At 37.5% G+C, this 24685-nt stretch overlaps 1 protein-coding gene across 25 annotated transcripts in view; it reads right to left on the reverse strand.

The window, feature by feature from the left end:
• The window catches only part of ESRRG (estrogen related receptor gamma), a 405523-nt gene that overhangs the window by 66030 nt on the left and 314808 nt on the right, over positions 1-24685 (reverse strand). The gene's annotated exons all lie outside the window — the stretch shown is intronic.

The following is a 24685-nucleotide window of genomic DNA, read 5'->3' on the forward strand; positions in this document are numbered from 1 at the left end:
TTGACACTGTGATATCCAGTTCAAATGACATTAAGGCATTACAAGAACACAAAACAAAAGCAGAATTAAATGGGCAAAAATATGACAGATTATGTACAAAATAACCTAATGAGACAAACCCACAAACAGAAACCTAGAGAAATATTTCAGGGTATTTATAACTAGCATACACAAACCAATGCAAATAATCCCCTCACGTGATAGTTTTTGAGCAGCTTAATCATGAAGTGTACTTCCAAGTAAATCCAAAACTGTGTGACATCCACTGCAGCATCCAAGTCTCTCTGCATCATCATATTCTCAGTATGAGAAGAGACTTACCATATCAGCTCACCACAAAATTCGGTAATAATCGAATTCTATTTCATCTTCATCAGAAACTTGAAATAAGAGCCTTGGATACATTACAAAGCACCTTTTTGAATGTCCCCTTCCATGAAACATGTAGTGCCCTTTCATCTACTACAGTATATGTTCGCCCTTCAGTATTTGAACAGGGCATTCTTTTAGCTGGGCTCCCCCCCCCCCTTTTTTTTTTCTTGATTGAAACAGTAATAATTTTGGATTAATGAGGATTCTATTCTTTTGCCTTCAGCCACAATAATTTCAACAGAAGTTTTCCTACCATTGTTTTGCAATTTTAAGATCACTGCCTTTTCTTTTTTACATACTTTTCCTGTCTATATAAAGTATACAGCTTATTTCACATAAGATTTTACTTGAAATGTTTCTATACATTTGTTATGATATTACAGACATGAAAATTCTTAGGTCAAGAGAAGACAATCACAGACTAAAATATTAATGCAGAGTGGAAACAAAACACATTAAAGATATTTATACTATTGCCAAGAGTATGAGAAATGCTCTTAACATAATCATTTAGTTTTAAGACTTCTTTAGTCAGATTATGAAACTATATATCCAAAGGAATATGTACCTAAATGAAACTATATCTCTAAAGAAAAGATACACAGAATTTGGTTTTATGACTAATCAATTATTCTTGATCTGATCAAAGAAAGCACAATAGAAACAGATACAGGTTTCAGCTTCTTAACTGGATAGAAAGGGCGCTCAAATTGTTCTTGAATATAGGTAAGTTCCCTGGATCCTGTGAGTTCCCCATGAAAAATGGAATTGTTGTCACCTCTGTGATCAGGAAAGCAGACATGGGCTTAACGGAAAAGGAGATGACATGATCCACACATAATGTGCTGCAGCAAGTCTGCTTCTCTTTTCCCAGCAGGAACTCTTGAGAGAATGCTCACTAAAGGCTGCATGTGCTTGGGACACCACAGTGTAGCTCAAACTACACTGTACTGCTTAATGATTAATAAAAGCTAAGAGATGAAACTCCTTCCTCATTCTTTTATCCTGCCTTACACATATTGTCCTTAAATACAAATGCAGGAAACTGAGCACAAAGAAGTAAAGGTCTTGAGAGCTGCTGACAGATGAAGTCTCTGTGAGGTGCAGTTTTCAACATTTAGATTTTGCCTATCCCCGCACCTCCAGCTTACTCCCATGGAATCAGATTTATACTTTGGGCTTCAAGAAAACCCAGTCTGTTTTTTCTTCTTCCTCTTTTCCTCTCTCTTTGACCTTACAAGTTCCTCTTTGGACCAGAACCTCCCTCTGCAATGTGCTTTGTTTGTTCCAGAAGGTATTTTAACTCTGAGGTGAAATTTGAATGCATTTTCAGACATTCAAGATTTGGGTTTTTTACTAACTTTAATTTGTGCTAGATATTCAGAAAAATGGCACAAAAACATGCAGAGAGTTCTGAACAAGAAAACACTGCTTTCTACATTACTATAATGACATAGCAGGAATAAGATCTTGCTGGCATTTAAAAGGAAACTGATTCAAGCATTTTTTCTTGAAGACTTAATTTAGTTAATCTGGAGAAAAGAAAGGAACTAGCCATTGAAGAACACACCTGTAAGTATGCTTATATCCAGCAAAATTGTGCATTACAGGAAGTCAATATGTTTTCTGGGAATAGTCAGCCATATCATTTATTGGAGAAAATCAAAACAGATGGCACGGAGGATAGAACCTATGAAGAAGGCCTTTGGGACTAGAGATGGGACCTTTTTTAATCAGGGGTATCTCAGTGTCTTAAAGCTGGTATTTTCTATTGCTGTTGCATAAGGTTTTACATGTTTCCCATTTGCTGACATAGGAGATTTATGTGAACATCATACACCTTGGCAATGGCTCAGGAGCATTTGTTTCTTGAATTGAGGCAGGTTTTAGGAACAGTAACACAATTCATTTTTTACTGCCTTTTCCCCATTTTACAGAGTTAAGTTATTTTCAACTTGTCACGCCCTTGTGTCGGAGATGGTGTGGTACAGTGGATTGATGCCTCTTTATTATTCTCTCCAGCTTGTGCCTTTCCTTTTATGTTGCTCAGTGATCTTTTCAAACCATCCACGATCCATGGAAGTGGACTAAACTCTGCTTTGTGCCAAGATCATGTGGGGTCTGTTGCTCTCTCAGAGATGGTACTTACATATTCCTTGAAACTAGGGGAACTTGCAGTTAAGCAAGTTCAATAGGAAGTTCAATAGATCAAAAGGAAACTTTGTCAGATATCCTGAATACATCAGCACAGCATTTTTAGATACAACTGGACCTTTAAATTAAGATGATGAGCAAAAGGGAAAAATGAGAATACAATGCCAAATTTAAATTGAGAATCTAATATTTGTCCGGTCCTCTTCATATCTTCTTCTAGTTACATAAATATGTAAGATAGAGTAAGAAAGAACTTCATATGCTTGGTTTTTATTTGTCACATCCTATTGCTTCTACTCTGAGGAGGAATGCATTTTAATCATAGAATGATTTGGGTTGTAAAGGAGCTTGAAGCTCATCCAGTTCCGACCCCCTGCCATGGGCAGGGACACCTTCCACTAGTGCAGGTTGCTCCAAGCCCCATCCAACCTGGCCTTGAACACTGCCAGGGATGGGGCAGCCACAGCTTCTCTGGGCACCCTGTGCCAGTGCCTCACCACCCTCACGGGGAAGAATTTCTTCCTTGTATCTAACCTGAACCCCTGTCCTAAATATAAAGGCACTGTCTGCGTTTTCTAAGCCATGGGATATGCTGTACCACTGTACCTTGTCAAAAGTCCATGTGGCTGTCACAGGGAACTAAACAGACCAGGATGTCAAGTGTTGGATACCATACTTAACAGCCAGAGAAGCTCTTCAATCTTATTTACGAAACAGAGGGAAGTATTCACCTAATGAAAATCCTCCTTTGGCAGAATATGCATAAGAAAGGCTCTAATTGCTGAGCTTCAAAGGGAAATTGAAAATACATGTTTCTGTCACAAATGTACTTAACAGCATTAAAAAAAAAAAAAAAAACAAGCAAACAGCTTGAGTATTATGCACATAAGGTTTGAAGTATCAGTAAAGAAATTCTGCCTGTATGAACAAAGACAGAAAAAAGTTCAACTTCAGTTATGTGGACCAGTGCAACTCATAACAAAGTGAACTGACATTACCTGTTCATCTTGGACTGTTGCAACTGAACTGGCCAAAACCAGATGCTTTCTAGACAGCTCTCACATGTCATGCACCAGAAAATGAACAGCGATTCCAAAAGTATCATGTCAACACTGGTCAATGCATATGATTTGATTCTAAGAGGTGTAAAAGTCAGTTTAGAAATTAGAACAGAAAACATCTCTTATTACATGCAATTGCAACACAGTCCATCCTGTCAATGGTAAAGATCAATGGCTGAGATAGTAATTCCTCCACTAAGAACAGGTACAGAGAAACAAAGAATCTCAATCATCAATAGATACCATAAAAACCCCCAACCATGGTGGATTATTTAGTGCTGGTTTCTATTTACATTATCCATGTGAAGAAGCAGAGTAAACACTCTTGCATGAAAGTAAGCATTGAAAAAAGGAGCAAAACTATTGTAAAAGTGCAAAACCTCCATTTAAAAAAGTCACTTGGTTTGTGGATGTGTCCTCCCCACTTTTCAGTTTTTATACATAAAAACAGGTTTTACATGCAAATATTAACAAAACTTCAATAATTTAATTTGGATGTAGGATCAGTGCTTTCTTCCCACCCAAATATGGGATTTTAAAAACAGCCCATGAAATAACAGGTAAGCCTACATTTCAAGAGAAGGTGTTCCATCACACTCTATTAAGGAACGCTTTATCTGAGGACACACTTAAACATAAGTGGCATGTTCCACTGCACAAAGATCTGTTATTAAAATCAGGTGGCTTTACAGTTTTCATTTTTCAAATGCCTGCAGTCCTTACTTGAAGAAAACTCCGACTGAAACCCCCACGACACTAAAATCCCAATTACAGACTTCTTCCAGCATGAGTAATATTCAGCATACCCTCTTAATTGATGTAAGCAGTAATACTGCCATTTATCTTTATTTTTCATTGTTTTTTTCTGTTACTTCTCCAGCAAAATGCACTGCATTTTATTGTTAGTTGTGATTAAAAAAAAAAAGAAATGAGCCAAATCAATTACAGTCCTCTGTCAATCTGTACGGTTGAGGCACAACTTTTACTGGTTTAATTAAATGAAGAAATGACTCTATTGTTTAAAGCATTAAAGGAAGACAATTCAAAACTTGAAGTAAAGCCTTTTTGTTTTTACTGGGGGGCAGAGATGCCTATAAAGGCAATGCAGATCTCTACTTGAATTTCATAGCAGCTGTGAAATTTAGAAGAACCACAGAAACAATTAGCTATCCATTTTTTCTTTTAGCTAAAGTACCACTAATTCAAATGGTTTGGGGTTGTAAAGACATTGCTACCTAGAAAATACTGCTGTGACTTTAATCCTGGGCTAGCAAGACAGAATCCTTAACGAAGAAGGAAATCTAACAAATGAACATGAAAACTTCTGAAGTAAAAACAACAAAACCACATATACGTTGTCAATGAGAGGGGGAATACCAATGGAATTGTACTGTTTATTCTCAATATAAAGCTGATCTTTTATATGATGATAATAACTTCCAGTCCTATTCCTATCAAAGTCAGCAGAAATTTTGCCGCTGCATTCAGCTGGAAGAAAAAGAGTCCTCTGCACTGAAAAAGCCTACCAGGACAAATTCCTAGGTAAAATAAATACACAATGAGCAAATAAAAACCTCCACACAAATTACAACTCCTTAAGCCTTTGAAACAGTATTATCACATCATTTTGAAGTCACAGGAATAAGTCTAAAACAGGGTAAGACCAGATGCAGTTACAGACTGTATTTCCAAACGGCAATCAGCAGTCACTGAGTGAAGTGGCTTTCAGGGCATCCTTCCTCTATTCATGGATGGATGGATGTACAGCTGTGAACAGACACCCAAGTAACAAGCTGTTTCCCAGGCATGCCATGGTTTTTGCAGGCACTGCTTGTAAAACTGCCATTTCCCCCCTCTCAGTCCTAGCAAAGCAGAGCACACAGTCAGTTAATAACACTGGTATAAGACCGGTCCATACAAAATTACTGCCCACTACACTAAATGGGATGTTCACACATCTCTGTCAAAGACTTGAGATGTGCTATGGGAAGTTCATAATCTTGCTCACCGTAAGGTAAGAAGGCATCAGAAGGCCTACCTGCTGGCTACGCATGTATCACATGATACAGTCCCGATCCACAGAAAGAAAAGTAAATGAGAGAAATTCCACAAACTTCAAGGGGCTTGAGTGTTCAGTTTTTTTTTGGTACAAAGTCTTTTTAACCACCACAAACAAAACTTGCACCAACAACATAGAGATTTTATTGGGGAAACTGACAGAAAGTGTCAGCTCAGGATGAATGCAGAAGAAATAACTCAGCAAAGCAAGCTGAAAAAATCACATTTTACTTTCATGCTGATTATATTTTATATATATTATGTATATTAAAGTATTATTTTAATGTAATTATACATTTAGCATCTTTATTATAGAAGAAAACTATCCTGAGAAATCTGAGTTTCAACAATGGTTATACTTATTCTGAATGGGATTTGACATGTGTGAAACTGGCTAAAGGGATTTTCAATTGAAGTCTGTCTCCTACCAAGCTCTATTGTAGGGGGTTGGCACAACAGGGAACACTGAGTAATTATGAAACTACCTAATGACTCAGCTTTCTTTTTACTTTTTCTGACTCAATCTTTATGTGATGGGCAGAGGCTCAAACACCAAGCAAAGCTGATACAGTATGCTGTTTACATAGTCGCTTTTCCACCCAAACATTTAGACATTTCGAACATCCCTGGGCCAAAGGGATCACCAAAGAAGCCAGCCTAAGAACAACATGAAACACTATTACTCCTCTGTTTTTCCCTAAATGCTCTAGTTAGTTGTCACTTTATCCCATGTACACCACGTTCCATTACTGCCCAACCTAATAAAGACTTCTGTCATAGTGATAACTTTTCATCTTCAGAGCTCTTTTCTCCTCTCCTGATAAGGCTGCCAACTCTTCTCTCTGTAAATGAGCTCATGTGAACACTTTATTTTTGGCTTGTGGGAACAAAAAGGTTCACTGCTCAGCTTCAGAGCTTGAGTGGGTGGTTTTCTATCTTCAAAGCATGACCAAGGCATTTGAAAGGGATTAAAATTAAACTGGTAAGCTTAGCTTTAAATAAGAAACTCGAAGCAGGACTACTGCACTCACAAACCCTCGTTTTCTTTAAAAGCTTCCGAAGTCCCTTAAAAATAGTCATTTTAATTCATTTTTATTTGTGTACTCTTAAACCTTTGACAATGCTTAGATAACACTGCTAAGCAGTAACCCAGGTTACTATCAATACCAACACATAGCTGAGCATCTCACTCGCAGGACAGTTGTCACCCCATCCCTGTGTGTTCCATTCAAAAGCATGAGAACCACAGCTTCAGCTTCCTTATCCAAATAGCAAATGCACTAATTTTTTTGCAATCAGTGGCATATGTTTGCATCTGTGTGCAAAGTGACTTGGGCCAAACCTGGATTGATGTTTCATTCAGTGGCATCCTATTTGGTGAATGTCCAATTCCTAGCACTGCCTGCTGCACAAGGAGGAGACATGAAAGAAAAACTCATACATGTACTTCCCCTGTGTTAGATTTTAGACACGAAATCTGTTTCAGACACCTACCTACTGTCTAGTGACTACAAAAACATGTTATGTTTTTAAAAGCTTACATAAAATATGTCTTTGGAGAAAAGGAAATTAACTATCCACCTCCTAAAATACTTTGTTTCCCTACCAGCTGTAGTTGGCCAGGTAGAGAACCACATAAGCAGTGGCTCAGGGCACAGGTATTCCTACTGTGTAACACTGGTTCAAAATCCGCTCATATAAAAATTATCTCCTGGTCTCATATTACTGGTCTGTCCACATCAGGAGTGTACCAGAGAAGCAGAACATCTTGTTAGGCTCAAGAGGAAGGCACAACTAATACAGACACCTGATATTAAAATTTATGAGAAGCATGGGTTTAAAGGGAAGATAAGTGGGAGTAAGGCATTGGCATTTTTCAAAAACCCTTGAGGGGTTTCAGATGTGGAGGTTTCCCTTAAGGTGCTCTCTACTTGCTGTCATTCTTCAATACAATGGAAATCCGTGCTGAACACATTATCGCTTAATACTATTTCCAGATTCATCATCTTCAGAGGCCCAATACTGTTGTTCACTATTGTTCATCTAAAGTTTTGGGCAGTTCTAGATAGCAAGTTCCTTGTTGTTAAGGAGTTTTAATGGTACAGTTTGAAAAGAGACTCAGTAACACAGCATATGGTAGCAAAACAGCCTTTCCCAACTGGAAAGACTTGTAATGTGAGTCAGTAAGTAATGAAGTCTTGACTTTCTTAACACTGTCATGAGATATACACTCAAGGTTACCCTTCAGTAAATGTGAGGGCAGAATGTGCATGCCAAAATTATATCAGATGTCTGTTCACATACTGGAAGTAAGAAATGCAATGTAACCTTCCTTCTAAGAAACTTCTTAAAGAAAAGATTACAAATGGCTGTGTCTAAAGATACCACAAAACACTGGAAGAAAATAGGAAGCTGGCCAGTAATGAACACCAAAGAAAACAGAAAAGGAAGCTGGAGAGAGGTCTTCTTACACCACAGAAAAAGAAAAGGGGCTTGGGGTTTGGGAGATAGCTTAATCAGATTCAAAAGAACCAACTTCTGAAGACATGCAGAAACAACAACTTTTTTTTTTTTTTCAACATGAACATTTTAAAACATAATTTAAAACTTGAGTGACTTTAACTTCTGTAAATATAACCTATGAGAAATAGCTTCTGCTTATTGGAAACTGTGCTATTCAAACCCAAAAGTACGTACACAGGATAGACCTGAAAACAAGTTCATGGAGCACCACCGGCCTGATCCTGCTTCTGCTACTTACAGCATTTTTAAAAGCCCATTAAATACAAAGGCACAGGACCATGAGCAGGGCTCCTTCATACCCCCATAGCATCCACATAATGCTACCAGAAACCTACTATTCTTAATAATAAATTATATTATTAAGAACTGGGGCCTCTGACCTCCCTGGCCGAGCCATTAAGCTGTTCCTATTAGCATGTAGGGTCTATAACTTAGTCTGGATACAAAACCCACTAGTAGTAACTAATTGAAATTGACTAATTGATGACAACTGACTGATCTTAATCATGTGGAGGGACTTCAGGACCTTCTCTTATTCCAGAAGAGAGGTATTTCTGCCACTCCTATAAGAGGCATTTGCTTCAAGTAGCTCAAAAGCAGTTAACATTGTCCATGAATATTTATACCATAAAGATGCCATTCTGGATTAACATTCTATTCACTTGAGGCTGTTACATCACAGTGATTCATTAAAACACAATGATATAAATGAAAATGAAATGGTATATCAACATTTGTTCTGCTCTACCTCAAAATAACCATCTGTCAAATACTATTTTAGATATTTAAAAGCCTGTAATTTAGTTATCATGCCTTTAGTCGACACTGGTACTAGAGAGGATGTACAAATTCAACTTTCATGTCTACCAGGGTTCAGATCTGGTTGCTTGTCCTTTTGAAAGGAAAGAAAAGCTGAACTCATGTGCTCCCTGAGATTTCAGTTTTCACAGCATTAATTCAGGTTAGATTATTACTGTGTCTCTTATAATGGAAACGTACATCACAAAAGGAAAGCAACTACAGTCCAGAATCATTTCCATGTGACCTCTTGCTCCACCACAGAGCTTTTGCACCTCTCTCCATTTGAGAATTCTTTTTAACATGGCACCTTCTCCTGTTTCCCTCTGCAGCTAAAAGTAGTTGAGAGTATTTAACACCTTGTTAGACATGACCATTAAAAAACACCTATGAAGAAACACCTTCTTGGGCAAAACACAATTTCTTTTCTTCTCACAGCAATGGACTTCGAAATAGTCCTTAATGAGAACATGGGCACTGAAAGAAAATCTAAACAGAGTTGTAGGGCTCCATCAGAAGTTTTGCCTTAAGGCCACTAAGTGCTTAGTATTATGGTAACTCTTGAGCAAAGACTGGAACACTTGAAGGGAAAAAAATCTTTCCTATCAGAACAGAGGGGCAGCCCTATCTTCTGGGGGGAAAAAGAAAAACACTGGTTTAAATAGAAGATTAGCAGAAAATAGGTAACATTAGGATACAAATTTTGTAGTTAACTGAAATAAACGTGAATGGCAAATTCAGCATGTTTGCCTGTCTAGTTCAATCCCTTCTTCTTTGGTTTGTGTTTCAAAGAGATTTTGCTGGCTATCTTAATCTACAAGTAAACTCCAGAGAGTAAGCAAACAGAACCATCTCAAGGCCAGTAGCTGAATTTGGGTCAAACTGAAGAAAGAAAAAGGTTTAGGGGCCTCCTCTCCCTGCCTACTGAAGCTTTCTATCTGGATGGCTGCACTTCTGCTGAATTACTAAGAATATTTCTCTTTCTCAAAAAACACATGGGCATTGCTTAGAATAGTAAATATTAAGCTTCAGAAGAAACATGCTGTTTGCAAATGTGTAAGAGCATTTTTAAAAATCACTACCTATATTGTCTTTGTAGCTTTTAAAGGCACACATATATTTGATATGAGTATTTACTCTGTAACTTAGTTTAATGTAGGTCTGAAATATCCCTCCTATGCCTAGCTTCCTTTAAAAAATTACTTCACTTAGGTAGGGAAAAAAAAACAACCACCTTTCTGTTTTTTATCCCTCAACTGCTATAGTTCTCAAAGTCTTCCATATTTTCAGCTATTTTCAGCTATTACTTGCAAAAAGCCCACTTAATAACATTCATTCTAACAACCTCATTTATTTTCCAGAAAATTAACTCAGTTTCAACCCTGATTAATGATTTCATCTAAATGAATCAAATTAAAAATTGAAAATTATATTTCAAAAGCCAAAGGGAAAAAAAAATTGACCATTTCCAGTTAACAAATGATCCTTTCAAATATTAAAAGATGACCATGAAGAGTGCGTGATAGTAATGAAATCTAACTGAGGCCTCCTGCTTATCTGGAGTTCATGAAGGGGAAGCAAAAGGAAAAAAACCCTCCTTCTGCATTGTTAACGCTGAAGTCTCTTGGGATGCCAAACTGACTTCCACTTAGTCTTTGCCTGTAATCAGCACACCAAAATAATATGAGAATTTCAATGTTAATTAAACTGGTAGGGTTGGAGATGAACCAATACCGAAGAGGGATTAGGAAAGCACACAGTACCAATAACCACATCTGTTAACAAATCCTAATCTATGAAAGAGCAATTTAACTTTCCCACAACTGCTAATATGTAGTTACAGGCTGTCTATTAGGGAAGAGGTCTTGGGCTTTTAAAAAGAAAAAAAGCTATATTAACTGAAGAAAAACTGGTTATTCAGCTCACACATACTGCTCTGTAAGAGACAGGAAGTCCAACTTATCAGACTTTTGATTTGCTTATGAAAGGAAAAAGGTAAAAAATTTCCCTCCTTCTTGTACCCTCACAATTAACTGTGTTCTCACAAAAATGTGTTTTAATAACTGATTACTCAAAGTATTTTCCAGGTTATGCTGCTTATCAACTAGTAAAAAGTGGTCACCATTTATATTGATATATGAGTAACTGCATTTTCATTGCAAATGCGCTGATGCCATATGAAATGCTCAATGAAAAATTGTAACACATAACATTCATCTTTGAATTGAGCCAAAGCACAGAGGCTGGTTATTATTCCATTTTGCCATGGCAAAGAAGACACTAGAGAAGGTTCTGTATACCAGTTTGACTTCAGTGACGATTCAACACTTGCATCAAGGTTGTGTCAACAGTTATCTTTGTCACCATTTGGAGTACCCGTATAGAAGTGAGTGGTAGAGCAGTGTGTTTTTCTCTGGATCAAGGCTCAGTGTGTATCTATGTGACACAGATGTTCTCATTTTTAAGAGCCTCAGGAAAAAGACTGTCCCATTCTACTGATTTCAGCCAGGGACAACTCCAGTAGCAAGGCCAAATACATAGATGTTTCTGAAAATTTAGGAGTTACCTGATGAAAAAAGCTGGAGGCCAGTCCAGACTGAAACTGCACAAGCTTTCCAAACCATCCTGACATACGTTTGTCACCAACATTTAACACGCTGCATAATGAAATCCTGGCACGGACAATGCTGGTATTTCAAGCTATGCCAACCTGGATGCTGGCTTGGTGATGTGGACAGACTCCAAATGGGCTGGGCAGGAACTGCAATATTTGATTTCCATTATATGAACAGCTGTTGAACCTACATTTCCTCTTAAGACAACACCAGATTAACCTGAAGTGCAACTAGCCCATCTTAATATGAAGACCTATGCTAAAGGAGTAACAACAATTGAGCTAAAAATACACCAAAAACAAGCAGAGTAATTATAAAATTGAGTTTTTACACTGATGAAACTTTACTGAAGTATTTCTTTTCCAACCTCTACAATTGTTCTGGTAGCTTTCTTTTGTAAATGGTAAGAAAACTGTGATGGCAAATACATTTCAATATTACTAATCCTCACTGACAAGCTGGAAATTATTGTGATTTTGTATTAAACAGCATTCTAATCAACTTAGGCTTTTCTAGATTGGAATATTTGATATTGGGGCACTTTCAATTCATGATATTTTTTACCCCCTGAATTCTAGCTAGTCAGAAATTTGGCTTTCATTAATTCTCATGAAATGAATATCCACCTAGGCTTTCCTGGCATTTTCAGCCTTCAATCAGTGTAAATGCATAATCTCTCCTTGGTCCCTGCAGACATCACTAGTATAGAGATCCCTGTAGATCACTACAGGCGTGCACGGGAGGCCACTTTCATGTACAGAAGCAATATACATCTTTTTCTATAAAATGTTTTTCTAAAGGCATGGCAACAGCTTGAATTTTTGTCTAGTGGGAGCAATTTTATATTCCAAGATGTATATACATACTGTTTTTTCCAGTCTAATCACCACCTTTACCTTTGTTTTTATCAGCAACTGGTAGCACTTTCCGCTTCGCAGTTTTCCGCTTCGCAGTTTTCCTACCTGCCATCTCCTTTAGCTGATTTCTTCTTATTACATCTATCTTTAGCTGCATGAAGCTTCGTTTGTACATAGGTGCTTCAGTGCTACTAACGGATGTGCTGACCTGTCATGTTAGCCATACCTTTGATGCTCACCATATCAGAAACAATAAAGCCCAGCACTGTGATCTTACAAACACAAACCAACACTACTTTTGCAAATAATCCCTGCTACAAACCAAAAAATTTTGCAGTAATTGCAAGCATTTGCTTTTAAAGTAACGCAAGAAAAAGTTGCAGTACCACAGACATTTACTTTTTAAATGCCCAGGAAGAAGCTTTTCTCCATTCTTGTTTCCTACTGCAAGTGAGTCCTTCATATCCCTTCTGTCCTCCAAGATAGGTATTACTGCAGCTGCCTCTCCACAGTGGATGACTAGATGGCATTCCTTTGGAAGCCCATCAATTGATGGCAGGGGAAATCTAGTGACCAAGGATGAGGAAACAGCTGAGGTACTTAATACTGCCTTTGCCTCAATCTTTTAATAGTTAGACCACCATCTTCAGGGTACTCAGTCCTCAGAGGATGAGGGACTAACAGACTGGGAACTGACTGAAGTCCCCATAATCCAGAAAGAAATGGTTCAAAAGACAGAAGTGAATACTGGCTTTTTCTATTTCTCTTTTTGTTTTTGCCTCTACTATGGATCATGCTGAGGGATTTGGGGTTAATTTGATCTTTGGGGTACTTTATTTAGGAATTTTATTTACGTAGCACTGAGTAGTGAACTGAACTTTTTATGTAGTTATCACTCACATAGCAGCAGAAATAAAACTTAGTTATAACTCAGGGCTCAGACAGAACAAACTCAGAGAAGCTACTTCAAGAAATATAGCTGCAATTCAACAGGTATGTACAACAAAAGAAGCTTCAGAAAATTAACTGAGTTCATAAACTATTGCAAAGCTACTGAACAAGTAATGATAGCCTCTCGGAAATTTATTTACCCTGGTTTCAGCTGGGATACAGTTAATTTTCTTCCTAGTAGCTGGTACAGTGCTGTTTTAGCTTTAGTGTGAGGATAATGTTGATAACACATCGATGTTTTAGTTGTTGCTAAGGAATGCCTACCCTGTTCAAGGACTCTGCCATCTCTCATGCTCTGCCAGTGAAGAAGGGCACAAGAAGCCAGGAAGGAGCACAGCTATAAATATTAAACCAGAAATAAAACCTATAAACTCACCAATGAATTAAGAATATCAAATATATTAACTAGACTATTAAACAGGCATCTTTCTGGGAGACAGAAACAATGAAAAACTGTCTTCCATGACATTTTAGGATCAGAATTGCTAAATTTTAAACGTAATATAACTTACCAGCTAATACATACATATATGCTGCAGGAAAGAAGGTATATGAGTTATACTCACTGAACAATATATACTTTAGTTCAAAGTCACATTAAATTGGACAACAGTGTTGGCCAAAACTGAACCAACAGCAAGAGGCACATGCTTGACAACCACCAGTCCCTCCATAATCCCAGCTATTTGCACTAAAGCATGAGGTTTTATAAGAAATGTCTTAACCTTTTTGTATTTTAAAAATTATATTTTTACTAATACTTATCCTTGACAATCACCAAAACAAAACAAAACAATAATTTGTAGTAGTATATTGGGCAGAGGAATTTTTAGCCTAAAAACCCAAAGTTTGCCACAATTTTATGACTAGAAAGGCATTGTTAATTGAGAAATATAATGGACCCTGAAAGACAGTCACTACCAATCCCATATCTACCCACAGGCTTTCTGTATGTAACATACATTCACTGGACATGCTGCTGTAGTACTTATATCTGCATTTATAGCTGCTGCTAGAACTTGCTTGTTATTTTCATTCAAACTGAAGGTCTCTACGAAAAGGTGCCTCATTTTTTGTCTATTAAAACATATGAAAGGTGTGACACCCCCCCCCCCCCCCAACTATTACAGTCAGATTCACACCTCCTCCAGAGTAACTGCATTATTGAAGCAACATCGCTGAAATTCCCTGAATTCAAAAGGGACAAAATGGTGAAGGAGAAAACAAATCCCTATTTCATCCTTTAGAGATGAAAGCAGTAAGACATTCTTAAAGCACTAGAAAGTGCTCAAGTTGTTGCTATCTATGTAATACCATGAAAGTTGATTTTGGTTTACTTTTTTTTCCCTTACTGTTTTCCAGATAGAGGTCTTAAGTTAGGGAATAAGAAAGATATAAAGCACCTGAAACCAAATTCACATCAATAGTATAAAACAAATCAGGGAGTAGTAATAAATGTCAGAGCTGTAGCAGCAAAGGCAAGTCACTTTTTTCTCATACTTAAAGTGAAATACCTAGCTGTTATCTTTGTGCCTGCAGAGCCTCCCTATTGTAGATTCAATAATACAAGAGGCTTCTTATCAGCAGGGCCGGTGACTGATTGGAACTGTGATATGTTTAGACAATGCACTGTATTTAACTGAATTTACAGATGCTCCAACTCAGACCGGTGTAGTAGACGCCAGAGACTAATAGGAAATTAAACATGTACAATAGACTAACTCCATTTGCTCTCACACACTGTAATGTGTTTAGTTAACTTGCTCATAGTCACACTTTATCTTTTTCTTCACGGATTCTCTAGGATATGTTTCAAATTGGTCAAAGATTAAATCTTTTCATTTTTTTCCTCCACTATTTTATTGCTGCTTTCCCTTATTATTTGCCACTCTTTCTCTTGTGCAGATAAGCTAAACAAGATGACCCTAGGTATACTCTGCCAACACAATTATCAGATAGTCAGGAAGTAAAGCAAAGGTACAGAAGAAACCATAATAGTAATATTAATATAAGATGAGAGGAACAAAATCAGCTATTTATCTTAAAGAAATGGTTTCTTTAGTGCATTTGAAATTCAAATGTGAATTTTAATGTACCTGGTAAGTAACAGAAAGCAAGTGAGACAGCGTATGGTGAACACATGCAGGTACCTAGTTTATGTAGGTAACTAAAGACATGATTTAAACGAACAGCTATTCAATGTTTTCATTTAAGAAAACAGTGCCAAATGAGTATACTCTGAATAAAACCACTGAGACACAGAGGCTTTACATAGCTTCTGAATCTTCTTCCCCAGAACAGAGAGGAGTAACTTCTTTTTAGATAAATTCTAGAATTGATCTGAGAGATAAAATTTCTTGAAGGAATTTTCAAAACCAAATCCTTCATTAATGTATCAACCAGAGTGTGGTTGTATTGCACTTATTAAAACTAGATAATTTTCACTAATATGGAAAAACAATAAAATACCAAAACCAAAACCCACTCTCACTGCTGGAAATATCTTTAGCCATTATATTTACTATTCTGGTTCTAAAATAAAAAAAAAAGAACAAACAAACAAAAGTTTATATTAAAAAAAAATCTTAGGTCTGAGGCAGAAAAACAGGATATACAAAAGATTTCCAAATACACATATAAGGAGACATTGAAACAGCACTTGCAGCTTTTCTCCAAGCTATTACCTGTGGGGCCAAATCCTGCAGTCAAGTAGCCAGGTAGACTTAGACCACTTGCAGAAGAAAGGACCAGAACTAAGACTAGGTAGGTAAAAGAGTGGAATATGCCTTATCAATTTGCCACAGAATTAAAGAATATATTTAAAGAAGATATTCACCCACTCCCCAAATATTATCTGAGTAACGAAGTTAATTACTTTAATGCTTGTCTGGAAAGAATCAGTTATTAGGTCTCCAATGGAAGCAACGTAACAGAATGACAGATTTTCAACCTGATCAAATAAGGGAAATCCCAGGTTTCTAATTTAGAAATTGTCACTACATTTATTTCTAGGCTCTGTTTTGTTTTTTCTTTTTTACTTGGATGTTAACGAAAAGGACGTAAGATACTACCATTAGGCTCTAGTTAATTTTTGCTGGTCCTATTGAGAAATTTATCTATTTCCATTCCTTCGTGTATATCCATTATCTACATGGAAATTAATTAGTAAAATGGTAGTTTTCTAACAGCTTTCCCCTGATACAATATTTGTCATTGTAAAAATCTATCTTTAAAAAACCTAATTCTTGTTGATTTTTTCTACCTGAAACCAGTTTCCTGAATTCTTGGATAACATCTCAGTAAGCAAAGATTAATAAAACAATCATTGCGAGGTAAAGTGGGCTTCCTGGAAATTGTTTTTTTTTTTTTTTTTTTTCAACTACTGAGTAGTATTACAAATGTTATCAGGTCTGATAGGTATTTGCAGTATAAGACATGGATAAATCTTTGACCAATCTTTAATTAGTATTACTGATGAAATATTTATTCCTTTAATATGAACTTAGAAACCCAGTGAAGCTGTGCTTGCATCTTTTACTTATTAAATAATATCTTGCGCTTTATTGCTTTTGTCTTAAGAACAGAAAGGCTGAAAAATTATTTGTACCCATAATAAACTTCCAGCCACCATAGTCTATATATCTATGGTAAATATTTAATACTGCCATTTAGATCTTGGAGACCTCCTGAATGTGTAAATCACAATACCCTGTGGCAGACGTGTGCAAATGTGTGTACGTCCACCCTACAAACCATGAAGTATCAGTGAAGAAGAGTTTCTCTAACTTTCCAGCTATAAAACAACTGACCTTTTATACACAAGACTGAACTACTCAAGGCACTGAATCCTGTCCTCCGCAACTGTAAGTAACCATAGAAATAAATACCTGGTTTAAGTGAGTCCACAGAGTATCTACTCTCTGCTCCAAGTCACAGCATCACAGAATAGTTAGGGTTGGAAAGGACCTTAAGATCATCTAGTTCCAACCCCCTGCCATGAGTAGGGACACCTCACACTAAACCATGTCACCCAAGACTCCATCCAACCTGGACTTGAGCACCGTCAGGGACAGAGCATTCACAATTTCCTTGGGCAACCCATTCCAGTGCCTCACCACCCTCACAGTAAAGAACTTCTTTCCTATATCTACCCTAAACTTCTCCTGTTTAAGTTTAAACCCATTACCCCCTTGTCCTATCACTACAATCCCTAATGAAGAGCCTCTCTCCAGCATCCTTGTATGATCCCTTCATACCATAGAACAAAACAGGTTTCCCTAATACTATAAAAGACACTACTAAAAGATCAAAAAACTACACCTTTAATTGTGTCATGAGTAGCAAGCAGACGTTTTGACCTGTGTATGCATACATGCATATACAGAATTTAGTATATAATATATGCCACCACAACTCACCGTGTATGCTGAACTACACTCACATTAAAGAAGGCTATGTAAAATGGATGTAAATCTCAAGCTGTAAACAAATCTCTAAAACATAAAGAAAAATAAAGACATGGATGCTGTCATTTTGCCATCAAGGTATGGCCATATCCTTCTAATATTGCTTCTGTTTTTTGCAACAGATAGGATTTCTGGTGACTGTTGTCAAAGTGACATTGCCACAGAAAGAGTAGAGAGCATGAACGCAAGAACATGCTGTGGCAAAAATAATACAAACATCACAAATGCAACATGAATGGACTACTGAGAGCCAGTAAATAACTAGCAATGCTCTTGAATGGTTTTCTCCCTACTCATTAGTTGTTACTGCACCTTCCACAAACCTATCATATGTTGTATACAATTTGCATCTTTGCCTTCACTTTCATTACGCTACTTAGTCTAAGTAGATACAAGGACATTATCAGGAGGGAGTTATCTACGTTTATTGTATGTGCTGGAGTTTTAACAGAGGACTGTATTGATAACAGCATGGTGTGGTTTATATTTGTACTTATCTCACCGCAGTGTAATGGAGTTCAGAATTTCAACAGAACAGCTAATAAAAAAAACCCAAAGTAGCATAAGGGAAAACATCTGGATGTATAAAGGGGATATAAAACTAGATTGACATCATCTTTCATAAAGCTGGAATTAAACAGTCAGACTTGTTGGAAATATCTTTTAAGGATGCTATGGTTTAGTACTAAGAGATTCATCCTGTATCCAGTAGCTCAGTGACAGCGTTGCCAGTGGCTGCAATGGGATTAGAAAGTATGCCTTTGTTTATCAGTACTCCAAAATTAAGAGCTAATTTATCAGCTCAATTATAAATTCAGTGGAGCGATGCCCCATGCACATTAAGCATCATCATGAAGACTAGAATTTGGTAGAAATACAAAATAACCTATTCAAACTCGCAAAATAACTTTACCTCACATAAAAATTTAGTCTGAAAATTAAATTGTCACCTTTTGCTGGTTTAAACCACTTTTTATTTAAATATGTTTAAATAAACCTTCCTGGAACTGATTAGATGATGGTTCAGTATGAGGCTGTATGGCATTTACTGCTATTTGTGTTATCATTACCTACACATGACTGAAGATAACTGTCACCATCATTTACAATACACAGGGAGCACATGTCTTCGCACTTCATCACTCCAACTAAAACACCTTAAAAACATTGCATAGCCATCTGCAGGTCTGGTCTGCAAAGGCAGTAAGTCAGAAGTTAGGAGACATACGAACTGGTGACAGTTCATCCAACCTTAATTTTTTCTTTATCTTGCATCAGAAAATCAGATAAATAATGCTCAACTTTGCAAATTAATATACTCTTGCTACTGCTTGTCTGTACACATACAGTATTCCAGATGCACTTCTGAAACTGAAAAAGATAAAACAACTTGTAATATTTGCAAGTACAGAAGTTTTTCTCTTTCAGTTGCTTTGTTTGCAACTTTTTAACACTTACAACTTCAGAATAGCACACCACTGACTGTTAGCAGAGGATCCCCATCACCTTAGCTTATAGAGATGAAACAATGGGTTGTTAGTAGGGTTGGGAATAGTCTGGTCAATTTCTCTGCCCTTGGTTGCATACTGTGTGAGATCATGCTGCAGGGTTCTATGTCAGTCATAGAAGTCAGTTTTGGGGATAAAATTAAGTTTTTTCTCTGTCCTCTTTCTTTTTCCCTTGCCCAGAAAACGTGTGTATTTTAGCCCAAACCAGTGCTCTCGAAGTGGTCAAGGTTCGGCTGGTCCATAAGCTGAATCTGCACTGGGAGACCCTCCCCCAATCCATGACCACAGCAACTCCATAATTATTTATGATATTGTCAGCCTGACAAGATTTTTGTGAGGAATGAAAGAAAAAGAAAGACAAAGGCAAATACTATTTGTATTCCAGCACAAGCCTTAATGGAATTTTACTAGAAAAGGCATAAACATTTCTTTACAGCAAGACAGAATCCTTTGCCAAATAATAAAATCTTTCCACAAATAATGGAGATGAAAAACATTCTCAAATAAAACTCTGCAGGTCTGTTTGGCAAATAAGTTGTTTAGCCACTCAAAAAGGGGGGATTCTTACAAACTGTGGTTTGTGTTCTCTGCTGAGAAGTCAAGAAAACACACTGCACTTGCTTCTAGGAAAGAAACTTCCAAATTCTGGCATCTGACCACAGTCTAGTCTCAGCACTGATGGAAAGGTATTCAGAGATCTCACTGGACAGTTCACATCTCCAATACCCGTCAGAAAAATGACATTGAATACATACAGCCCTTCAGTTTGTATGAATTTCGGAGAAAGTTTGTGAAATTTTCATTTTCCTACTGGCAATCAGGAATTTGAACTGGGAATACTATGTTACTTCAGATTTAAAGACTGAAGCACTGGAAGACCTGGCTTGGACTGACAAGAAGCTAAAAGAGATGGTTCTCATCACGAATGGAGACAACATCAAAATTATGAATGATGTACCTCAAGACAGAGGCCAAGTGTGACACCTAAGAAAGTACAGGCCTGAAAAAGGAAGCTGTAAAGGGTTGGGAGAAGGGGTTGGGAGGGAGAAGTGCAAGGTAGAAATCAAGGTTTTTTGCTCACTAGCTACTCTGCAAGGAAACGTAATAATGACAAAGATTTTGTCCAAATGGTACAATTTTACTTTCAGTTGTATTTACAGTTTCTTTCCATGGAAGGGTCTTAATATTTCAGTTAGTACAGCCAATAGCAGGGGTTGCTTACCAACCAAATCTGATGTGCAAATAACGGTTTGTCCTTCTATGAAAGTTCCAACTATTATCAGGAACGGGCAAGACTTTCCACTGGAGAAGGGACCTTGTGTTTTGTTTCTGTTTAAAGATTATCCCTTTTTCATTTACATTCAATAATATAACTAAATAGTATGCCCAATACACAGCTCACAGAATTTCTTATCCCTGTCCCCCCACCCCCTGCTTTGTAAACAAGGGATATGTGGTTCTTCAGACTTTTAAAGATGCTGAAGCTATTGAAGCATAGAGGCCGGCTTTTCAAACTTGAATAATGAACACATTACAAAGCAATAACTTCCCCTACAACAGGCTTTTAGAAAAACTTTACATTGTGTCCTATCCATTTACTCAAACAGCAACTTCTTGGTTTTGCTAGTACAGTGAAATATCACTTAGGAGCTTTTCAAACCTGTGTTGCCTATGTTGCATTAAATGTGGAAACTGTCTCCCTGATTCTGCACCATGCCTTACAAAAAAACCCCCACCGTTTGCAGATCAAAGGGAGAGGATTTATGCTTTCATTGCAGCTGACGGACGATTAAATTAAAACAGATCAGCAGTACAGTGCATGGGCAGGTGGCTTTAGCTGCCACTGTTGGCCTCAGAGCGATTAAATTGCGGTGGAGATGGAGGGCCTTCCGCTCTCATTCCCGCACTTACAGATCAAACGGTGACAAATGAGATGTTACTGCTCTTGTAAAGCAAGGCTACAATCTGTCAAAATCCAACATAATTTGTGACCCTACGTGACATCCTCTTTCTCTCTTTTTTGACATTTGAATACAGTGATTGCACCAGAGTCAAGTCCATTTAAGTGAATATAGTCAATTCTATCTAAAGGAATATAGCCTGTTAACTCCAACATGGTAGCTGAATATATATATCTGGTTAGTACTCCAGCGACCCTCTGTGTTAAGTGCATACCATTAACAATGAATTCTGATTTTTCCAAGTTATACAATTTGATATCTTGACAGCTCAGACACTTAAAGCACCACTATTTGTTTTAAATGGCTTTATTTTATTGTTTAAATGTCAGTATCAAAATAAAGTAATGCATACAGTCTTGTCACTTCCAGTGCAGTGGGAAGTGTTCCTCTGAGGGGGAAAAAAGGTCTTGAGAGAGCTTGCTCTAAAAATGGACTAAGAAGTCTGTTATGCCTTTTTGCTGCATCCTCAAATGACTTGCAAAACTATTTACACTGGGTCTTTTGTTTAATGAGTGAGCTTATCAAGGTACTGAAGAAGGAAGCACAAAGGGGCTGTGGCACTTGGCTTTCTAAAGAAACTGTCATAGTAATAAATAAAACTTTAAAGTAAACAGAAAGAAAAAAGTAACTGCATGTATATTGATTTTTAAGCATTTGCACAATTTGCCATCAACTGGCACAGTATCACTCGGAAGATCAAAAGTCTGAACTCTGCCCCAGATTGCAAATTAACACAGGCAGTGAAATTCCGATTGGAAGAATATTTGCAAGAACTGGCTAAATCCTTGTATTCTTGTTTTTCTTTTAAGGAACACATACAGCTTACAACACAGCAATGTTGTTAGATTTTGACCGTATCTTTTTCCAGTAACTTTGGGGTTAACAAGTTCTTCTTCCCCACAGCCAAGAATTTACAGCATTTATCGTTCTCTTAACATTTTAAGGTGGGCAGTTTAGCTATCTACCACAAAGCAGTCAAAGATCTGATCTAGGGGCTCTTTATATTTTCTATTGACCACTGATCTTTGGGCTGGATAACTATACCCTCCAGGGAATTAAGTTAGAAATAGCTTTATTTACAAAGAATTAAGATGCATACAAAATCTCTCAAGTGAAAATCTTAGGGGAAAAACAGATGTGGTACACTGAGAATTATTTATACTTGAAGACATATATAGCACACTCCATTTCTATCCTTCAGTCCAAATGTGAGCCTAAACTTTCTTTGCATATGTTCCCTGTTTAGCATATAGTTCTTTACACTGGAAGGAGCAGTGAATTTGCTAATATAGCCAGCAGCTAAGGTGCATGCCATGAAGCTACTGTAGATAATCTGCCATGTGCACAAAACCCCATCTAGTGCCTAGCCCCATATTTGGCAAATTATATACACTAATCCTGCCTTATCGTGATGACCCTCATACCCTGTTTAGGCTTCAAGGCCTGTCAACACCCTATTGTTACCAATTTATAAAAAGGAAGACTCAGCCCATGTGCCACACTCTATCCTGCTAACCTTGCCTATTAAAGGCAGGGTCTCTGCCGCCGTCTGACATGCAGAGGGGGGAGCAGTCATGTATATAGTTTACATAGGCAGCAAATGGTACTTCACCCTCAACAGAGCTAAACAAGGCCCTGGGGTCACCAGGTCTATTATGTTAGGAGTGCATCAGAGGCGTCTGCAATAGCTTATGCCTACAGCTATGTGGGCAATAGAGAACACTCTCTGGAGCAACCCACACACTATAGCATGCTGGTGGGGATACACTTTACATACTACAGCATGTAAAGTAGTGGGCTCAGAAATAAAGTCATAACACACTGAAGCAAAAGCAGTGTTTCTGCTTACTACACCACTTTTCTTGATCTTAACTTTTTAACAGTATATTATCCAGATGAACAAGGTAAATGCCAAAGGTAGTTAAGCAGAAGAGATACTTGCCAGGTCTCATTCTTAAGGCAGAAGCAGCAAGCCATCAGTACCAGTTACTCCACCAACTTATTTGCATTAGGATCTGCAGTTGCTTTCAAACTGCAAGACCAGTAGGCCAGGGACTGTCACACAGATAAATCAGTCCACAGGGCTTGAAAGAAACAGTGACAAATGTTTCTCTACTGTTTGTATATGGGACTGTATAAAAAATCATCTGTTCATTTGCAGCAAGATATACTAGTGTAATGACAACCACAGCACAAGGTTGCTAACTGGCCCATATTCAGAGGAGATTACTGGTTTTTTATGAGTTCTATCTGGCTCTGTTTTTTGTAAAGGCTGTTCTAGTTTTATAGGCTGTCGCAAACCACAGAGCTGATCTCATTCCACTCTTCTTCCTTCCCTCATCTCTCTGCTTCTGATGTAGTTTCTGTATCAGTCACTGGGGAGGAAGGGTAGGCTTTCACCTTTGACTGTGAGTATGATAGGAAGGGAGAGAAAGGTGGCAGAACATTATTAACTTTAAAATATTTCCTGTTCCTCCAAGATGAGAATAAATTGTCCCCACATGACTATGCAGGATAGAGATAAACTGTTCTCCACCCTTTAGGAATCATCTGCCACCTCGGGGTTTTCCTTCCACCTCCCTAAATAAAACCCTGCATTGCTTCCCTTGAATAATGTTATTCAATAATTTAAAATATGTTCAGTTTGTTGGGGTTGCTTTCCTTCCCCCTTCACTGCTTATTACGTTTTTCAGTGACTCCTTTAGATTCTGCACCCAACTTGTTCCTATTGTTTCATTAATGAGGCCAGCTAAGAGTCGTATATTTCTATTTAGCTTCCCGGGTAACAAAATGGAAGCACGTGTGTGTGTAATGCTAACACAACCAAAGGCCTCCTAGGAATAGAGCGAGAACACAGTGCCTTTGATTTATAAATAGATAGCACTATTTATAATGCATAAACAAAATGTTTCATGATTTGTAATACTAAGCCCAGGCAGTTATAGTTTAAAAAATCCAAATGCCTACTGTCCACAGAAATAGAAACACTTATTTACGCAAGCATCATGAGGGCACGGGCTGGTATTATATGAACTCCTGCCAATTAAATGAGGTACTTGCTAATTACTATCCCATATCTTCAAGGACCAAAAGGGTAGAACAGTGCCATGAGAGGCAACATTGTATCATGTAGCAGAGCTGAACCCAATCCAGGTTAGATTTAATGTTCAGAAATGATCACATACTGTATTACTCATGTCCAGCAACAACATTTTGATTACAGGAATGCTAAGCTCCTGGTCTTAACCACAGCCAGCACTTGTTGCTCCTGAAAGATTAATGTTATCTCTGTGTTTAAGTAACCCTCATATATGGCCAAAATTAGACTGTAAAAAGTCCACTGGTCTCAGAGTGAAACCGT

Source organism: Neopsephotus bourkii, unplaced genomic scaffold, assembly GCF_033783945.1.
Source record: "Neopsephotus bourkii isolate Nb327-2 ecotype Australia unplaced genomic scaffold, CSIRO-AGI_Nbou_v1 NB_360, whole genome shotgun sequence".
In the NCBI taxonomy this organism is placed as follows: Eukaryota; Metazoa; Chordata; class Aves; order Psittaciformes; family Psittacidae; genus Neopsephotus; species Neopsephotus bourkii.